We start from the raw sequence: 7,092 nt of genomic DNA, 5'->3' as shown, positions 1-7,092 counted from the left end.
GTATATATAAGAGAATAATGTTAATATGTTCTGATTCTAATTTTTAAATTTATATCATAGTATCATTGTTTTTTGTTGTTGATTGGTTAAATTTGTATAAATATTTAAGGTTTGAGGAGAACCGTGGTGGGTATGACTTAAAAAAAGAGTCCGAAAACCCTTGTTTATTAGATGATTAGATAGATGATTAGATGATCCGGATTTACCACCAAGACCACTACTAGACATGTGCAAAACCACTGGTAAATCCAAGTTCAAGCGTATCAAATATTCCTTTAAGCTCTTAAAGTCCTCATCCCATTTTGAGAAGGATTAATTTTAGTCTAAGAAATTTTCGTTAATAGTTCATAGATAAAGCATGATAAAAACAGGGGGGGGGGTTGGCTTTCTTTTTCAAGTGTCTACTTTTAGCTGTTCCAAGAAGGCCTTCTACATTAGAAAAAATTTGCAAAAATTTACGGATAATCTTTCAACATTCTTTAATTCAATATATTTGTCAACATTCGGAAAAATGCACTGAATAACTTTTTACGTGGATTTATTTACAAATAATTTCTATTGAGAACGAATGAAGATATGAAACTCGTTTAATAGCTCCACATATGCAATTTTGTGATGCGAGTGCAGCCCGAGTTAAAATATTAGCCCTACACTGAAAAAATGGTTTAGCTGTCCCAGCTGACCGTTTAGCTGAATTTTATTTTCCAAAAAATATAGCTGGGTCACCTAGATTTCTAGCTATTTTAGCTAAATTAGCCATATAGAAATTATCTAGCTAATTTATTTAGATTACTTCTAGATGACAAACTTAGCTGAGACAGATAGAAATCTTGGTGACACAGCTATATTTTCTTGGAAGAAGAGTTCTTGCTAAACGGTTAGCTGGAACGGCTAAACCATTTTTTCAGTGTACATTAAACCTGCTAATTGTTGATAAAACTTCCTTTGATGCTATTTCAGCTTGCGCATCCTACTTTGATTCTCTGAAAGCTTAAGCATTCCGAATTTAGTCCTCTTATAATCTCAACTGTATTTTTCAAGTCCTCCTTTAAACTTAATACAAGCTCCCAGTATTGTCAAGTGCGTCTGTAGCCAGGAATGAGCAACGCGCTTGTTATTTCTATATTATTTACAATTTTGAATAATATTTTTAATAATATACATACATAATTATATATTAATTATTCATATCCTGCTGTTCATTAAAAAAAAGTATTATAATTATGGCAATGTGGTAGTTTACTTTTTGGCAGACGCACATGCGTAGTGCCGACCATACTTGCACAGCTGTAAGAGCGCCTTACTCGTAAACATAACTGAATGGTTGAGTGCAGTCATTTCTTGAGCGAATACCCATAACTGCCGAAAGAGAAATCAACCATCAATGAAATAAAATGTTTGTAAAAGTAGTCACTGACAAAAAGAAGAGCATAAATCGCAAAAATAAAATGCAGAGAAGCCTGAAAAGACATAAAAAATGGGAATGGAAAACACTATAGAAAATAACTGCTCAGTGCTCAATCACTCAAATTTGCTATGAACCGCCACCACAAAAACAGCAGTGCAACACCAGTACGCAGTTTAGAAATAAAACTTAATTAGATCAACCGATGTCCGTGCTTCAACCACAGCAAAAAATTAACAACGCTGCACAATCATTTCGTTATATAAACAGAGGTCATTGTGCTCAAAAATGCGAAAAAGTCGACAGGACGCTACAAGAGGGAAGCTCAATTTACAGTCTCATGACATCCTACTATATGCCTCCAATGGCGCAGTGACGTAAGACATGGAGCCTCAATGGAGGTTCTAATTACAACCTGCTTTAAGCCTGAAAGTGATGAAAATGGAAATATGTATCATTTGGGAGGCCTAAAGTAGAATGTAAATGTATAGAAGTAAGTCGTCCTTATATCCTCTTTAGGCCTGCGAAGCTGCAAACTTTAGAGTCTTAAAGAAGGGTCTAACTTTCAACTCGGGAGTTCAATCATTAAAGGACACAGCAGGATAAGCATCTATTGTCCTGCTCCGCCCGGATCTGGTCCAGATGTTTACAATTAGTTGGCATTGATATTTTGCGAAGAATCTGTACACTTTTCTAGAAATATGACGAGGTTAAGCTTACAATTTCAATACATTAGATTGTTCTTTAACGTATTGCAATTTGATCCGACCATCTTCATCAATAATTCCACCTAAGTATGATACTAAATGTGATAATTGATACGTTCCAGTGAACAGAATTTTTCAAGTCTTCCTCAGTCATTTCTGAAGTCGAAGATGTCTTCTGATGACATACTTTGAAAGACAAGTCTCTTTCGGAACCAACCATTTTCTTCTGCCACAACAGCCAAAGGGTTCTGAACATCTCTTCAGACTTTCATTTTTCTGAGATCTCACTTGAAAATTCTTTATCAGACTTTAACCTTTTCCCGTATTGAATATTCAAGAATGATATAATTCAGAAGTAGCTCCCAATATTCGGAAGCAATTTAGTGGTCCAATTTGTATTCTAATAGTCGGTATTTTTGTTTTAGTATTCCGTGGACAGCTTCAACTGGCTACAGAGTTTTTATTACATTACTGGATTCGTTGATTCTTTTGTTGTAAATTGCTTACGTTGCCCTTTCATAGCATGTATTAATGCGTTAATTTTTTTAACTCTCACTCAGCTGTCACACCTAGAAGCCATAATCGAGAACTATATAATCGCTTGCTTCCAACGACTTCCAAAAATCATTCGGATCCTTTAAGAGTTCTTAAGACGCTTCCTAGGGCTTGCTTTTTAGTCCATGTATTACAAATGACAACATTTTTCAAAAATTATGAATAGTTTTATATCATATTTTAACCACATAATCTAAAGGGCTAAATACAATCCCTCGCAGAGGGATTTAAAAAAAATGGACTAATTGTTTTTGTGTTAATCACTTGAAAATGTGATACATTTCATGCGCCTGGGAAGGAGTCAACCACCATCGCGAGTTTCTATGGTGAACCAAATATCGGCCCAGAAAGCGCCTTAAGATCTTTGCATCATTTGGATTCGCAGGATATCATTCTAACATATCAACCACGTACTCTTCACTTCTGCAAATTGTGAAAGGTTTACAAAGTGGACCTTTTTTCTGAACTGAATAAGAGTTTGTTTAAAACTCACTGTTCGAACTTTTTTGATGGCATGCATACGTTCCATCACATAGTAACAATAAGTGTTCATGAACCTTAAATAAGATCTTAGCACTTTCAGTTGTGTATAGCCTTTGATAAGGTCATCTCTGATTGAAGCTGTTATTCCAAAATAATAAGGCAACATATTTTCTTTAAATGATTTGATTACTGCTGTCGAATACTAAGAAAAAAGCTGTTCGTATTCAAGTTAAAGGATGGAAGCCAATATTTTATTCGAATTACCTGAGCAAAGTTTAAAAAGGAACACGCCGAGCGCTTGAAGGACTGTACGGGTCTGCCTGCTTCCCATTGAAGACAACATGTCCCTTAATTGTATAATATTCTACCATGTTAAGACTGGGAAGATAAGAATCTGTTTTTTGGAAGGATTTAAATCTCCGATTTTATCATAAAGTGTAGCATCACATTCAATCGGATTCTTCATTACTTCCATTAGCTCTGAAGTGGTAAGATTTGATGAATTAGAGTAAACGTTTATGAAGCTAAGGTTTTCTTCATAGAATCGATTTTTGATTAAATGACTGGCAGCACCGATTACTTATTTGTATGTGGATTAGCATCTTGATGCAATATTTCAAACGAGCTTCTTCTGGAATTACGGTAATATTTTTTGTGACAGAACAAATATAGCAAAACTTAAGAGTAAGTATGGCTCTCTGATTTAGAAATTCAATCCTTTCATCATTTTATTTATGTAGTTCAGGCTTGATTCGTATATTGACTGTCGGATCATCGGAAGTTGATTTTAGATAATAGCTCTCTTTCTCAACATCGAGCTTGTTTTTTTTTATATTGAAAAAGTCGACATTCTCCACTCAAAAATTTTGAGCAACGATTGCTTGTTGGAGCTTATGACTAAAATTCCTTGCTTCATGTTAAGCTTTAATATTTTATTCCAACCAAGTACCTTATTGCAAAACTTATTACATACTCAGCGCATTCGGGGGTTTTCAATGAATCCGAAATTTTACGCTATACCAAGTCAAATGAAGTATAGCAAAGATTGTACCGTGTAACCAAGCATATTTAACTAAGTTCGCGTGTACTCATTGCGCAAAAAGTGAAGGAAATGTAACTAATAGCTATTCCAGTGATGTTTTATCATGCGCTAAACCCTTAACTTTCTATGCTTCGAAATATAAGAATACCACAATATGGAACGTTAAGTTGCATTAACAGATTAAAGATTGAAAATGAGTGTTTGTGTTATCGAAAGAAATGTACACTCAGAACAGTTAAAATAACAATGAATGATACACTCGAGTCGCGGTTTCAAATCGTAAAAATTATTCATTTATTTTACCGTGTCAACATTCCAATCGTGAAAAAGTCGCGGAAACAATCTTGGGAATTATTAAAATGAATAGCGTGAAAGAAACGTTGAAAGACATTACCAATATAAAATCTTTCACATTAAGTATGGAATCTATGATATGATTTCTATTTTGAATTCGAGAGTAAGACTTTTTTTGCCGAAGTTTGGTACTTTTTCCTTGAAAAAGGCTTTTATTAGAAGTGTAATTAAACAAAAAATAAGAATATTTCAATGTCTCCATTCGCTGTCATTTCAGCCTTAACATTCGGTTTTGAGAAAGGAGACTCTTCTAATAAAATAAGGATTGTTCGCTTTTGCATTGTTTTAAGTTAAAACATACGTTAAGAATAAGGATATTTTTATATCTCTGCCTACTGTACCGTTTCACATTCAAAAATCTTCGTGATTGAAGTACAAATAGATTGACGAATTTTGAGATATTTTTGTTTTGTGAAAAATATATGGAAATATAATAAAAAAAGGTTCATTAAAGAAGGAAAAAAAAGAAATATATCATTGTTTATTTATGAAATCATTGTGGAATGTACAGTGAATTGTGCATTTGATGAAGTCATCAAATTTAGAAATGAGTAGTGGGGGAGAAGGGGTTATAGCCTTGTTCTCACTATCGAGGGGAAAACGTACTCAATAGCGGGAGTTCGCAGTACTGAATTTCGCAGTACCGCGACTCGACTGTACTCGTAAGTCTGAGCTCAGAGAAATACGAAGTCAACCAAGAAGAAAACAGAGAAATGCAAGCATTGAGGAAGAAGCCTTTCCTCATACTATTTTCATAGATTTAATAATCAATCTATTGAATGGCTTCCTATCTTCATTCGTTCTCAAGATAAAGTGTTTGCAAGCGAATCTCCGTAAAAAGTTCATTATTAAATATTTCAAAATTGAAACAAATTTAATGACACCAGATAGCACTCTAGCTCGGAAAAAAACCACATTTAAAAATTCATGTCATACGAGATTACCAATCATACCCAAGCATATGAATACCACGTATGTCGTATACTTTCACCACTGACTTTTCAGATGACCTAACAGTCTCATATAATGTCGATTTCGAATAAAAATATCGTGCATCACTTGTAGTGTTACAGATGTCTTTTCACGTGGAGCTCAAAACCCTAACGACTTTCTTTGCTCTTGATTTTCTTTAGATTCGTCCTAATTCATATTACTTCGAACTCCAACAAAGTTGTATAAAAATATCTTCTGACACTTTCTAGTTCTATCTGGCGTTCGTTTCGAGATTTTTGCGAAAACATCCATGAAATCTTTCGAAATGCATTTCTTCTCAACAATACATTTTTATGATTTCATACAAAAAAAGAGGAACACAATTTAATCTAATACAACTCTATATGTACCTATATATTTTCTACATTTTGAAGGATAGAATGTTTCAACTCGAAACCAAATTGTGGAATAATTTCCTGGAAAAGATATACTTTTAATTTGTTTTTAAGGAATCTAAAGAATGGATTTTTCCTTAATACATTTGAATAATATTTTTAAAATTATTATTGGTAAAAATTGGCAATATTAAGGAGTTAAAAAACTTAACTTTTTCGACAATCGGAATTTTGTAATAATTGGAATGCAAAAAATTTTCTCGCCTCGCGGGTACATTCTCATCGGGCACTGAGTGTGCAGGTCGCACCGCTCGCAAGTTTGAGCGTGCCTAGGGCGCGCGAATGTTATTTCTCGAGCTTCACGCTTGATAATATATTTAACTCGCGCTTCGCGCTCGCTCTTTGTCCACAGACTTTTTAAAACTAAAGGTCAAAGCATTGACAACAGTAATTCGGTGATTATGAATTCTCTGTTGTTAAAGCTTCGTCGGCTTTAACGAACACATTCTCATCACGTATCTCGTGTTTCGCAATCGAGTTTATCCCTGAAATTGTATATCATTACCATAAATGTATATTATTATAATTCATAACATGCATTTAACTATGGGGCAGAAATCTAGATACTGAAGTAGAGCATCCGTGGATATTAAAAAGAATATTTTAACTGACAATATCCAAGATATTAAAGGGCAGAATCTACTAGGCAGTCTGATAAGTACCTGAAAATTCTAAGAGATGGCATTAGTCGAGCTTGATCCTTCAAATGACGCTTGTCAAAACTTCAGCCATTTATGTTTACGCATTTACAAGTTACAGCGCTGAGAAGCGACTAACCTCCGAGTTTTTTTTAATATGGAAAAATCTGAGTTTCGAGTTTTGATCAAACACAAACAATATCCAAGATCAAGGCCAAGCTGGATAAGTATTACCCGGACTCTGCACCATCGATTGGAACGATTCATAAGTGGTTTACCGAGTTTCGTTGTGGCCGTCCGAGCACAGTTGATGCTGAACGATCTGGGCGCCCAAAAGAGGTCACTACACCAGAAAATATCGAAAAAATCCATGATATGATGTTGAACAATCCCAAAGTGAAATTGAGAGAGGTAGCTTATGCTGTAGGCATATCATTGGAACGTGAGAGCAATATCGTGCATTCAGTTTTGGGCATGAAGAAGCTCTGCGCGCGATGGGTGCCGCGTTTGCTCACAGTGG

The sequence above is a fragment of the Belonocnema kinseyi genome, chromosome 2, assembly GCF_010883055.1.
Source record: "Belonocnema kinseyi isolate 2016_QV_RU_SX_M_011 chromosome 2, B_treatae_v1, whole genome shotgun sequence".
Taxonomy (NCBI): Eukaryota; Metazoa; Arthropoda; class Insecta; order Hymenoptera; family Cynipidae; genus Belonocnema; species Belonocnema kinseyi.
The sequence above is the reverse complement of the archived record's forward strand: the minus strand, read 5'-3'. Positions refer to the sequence as shown.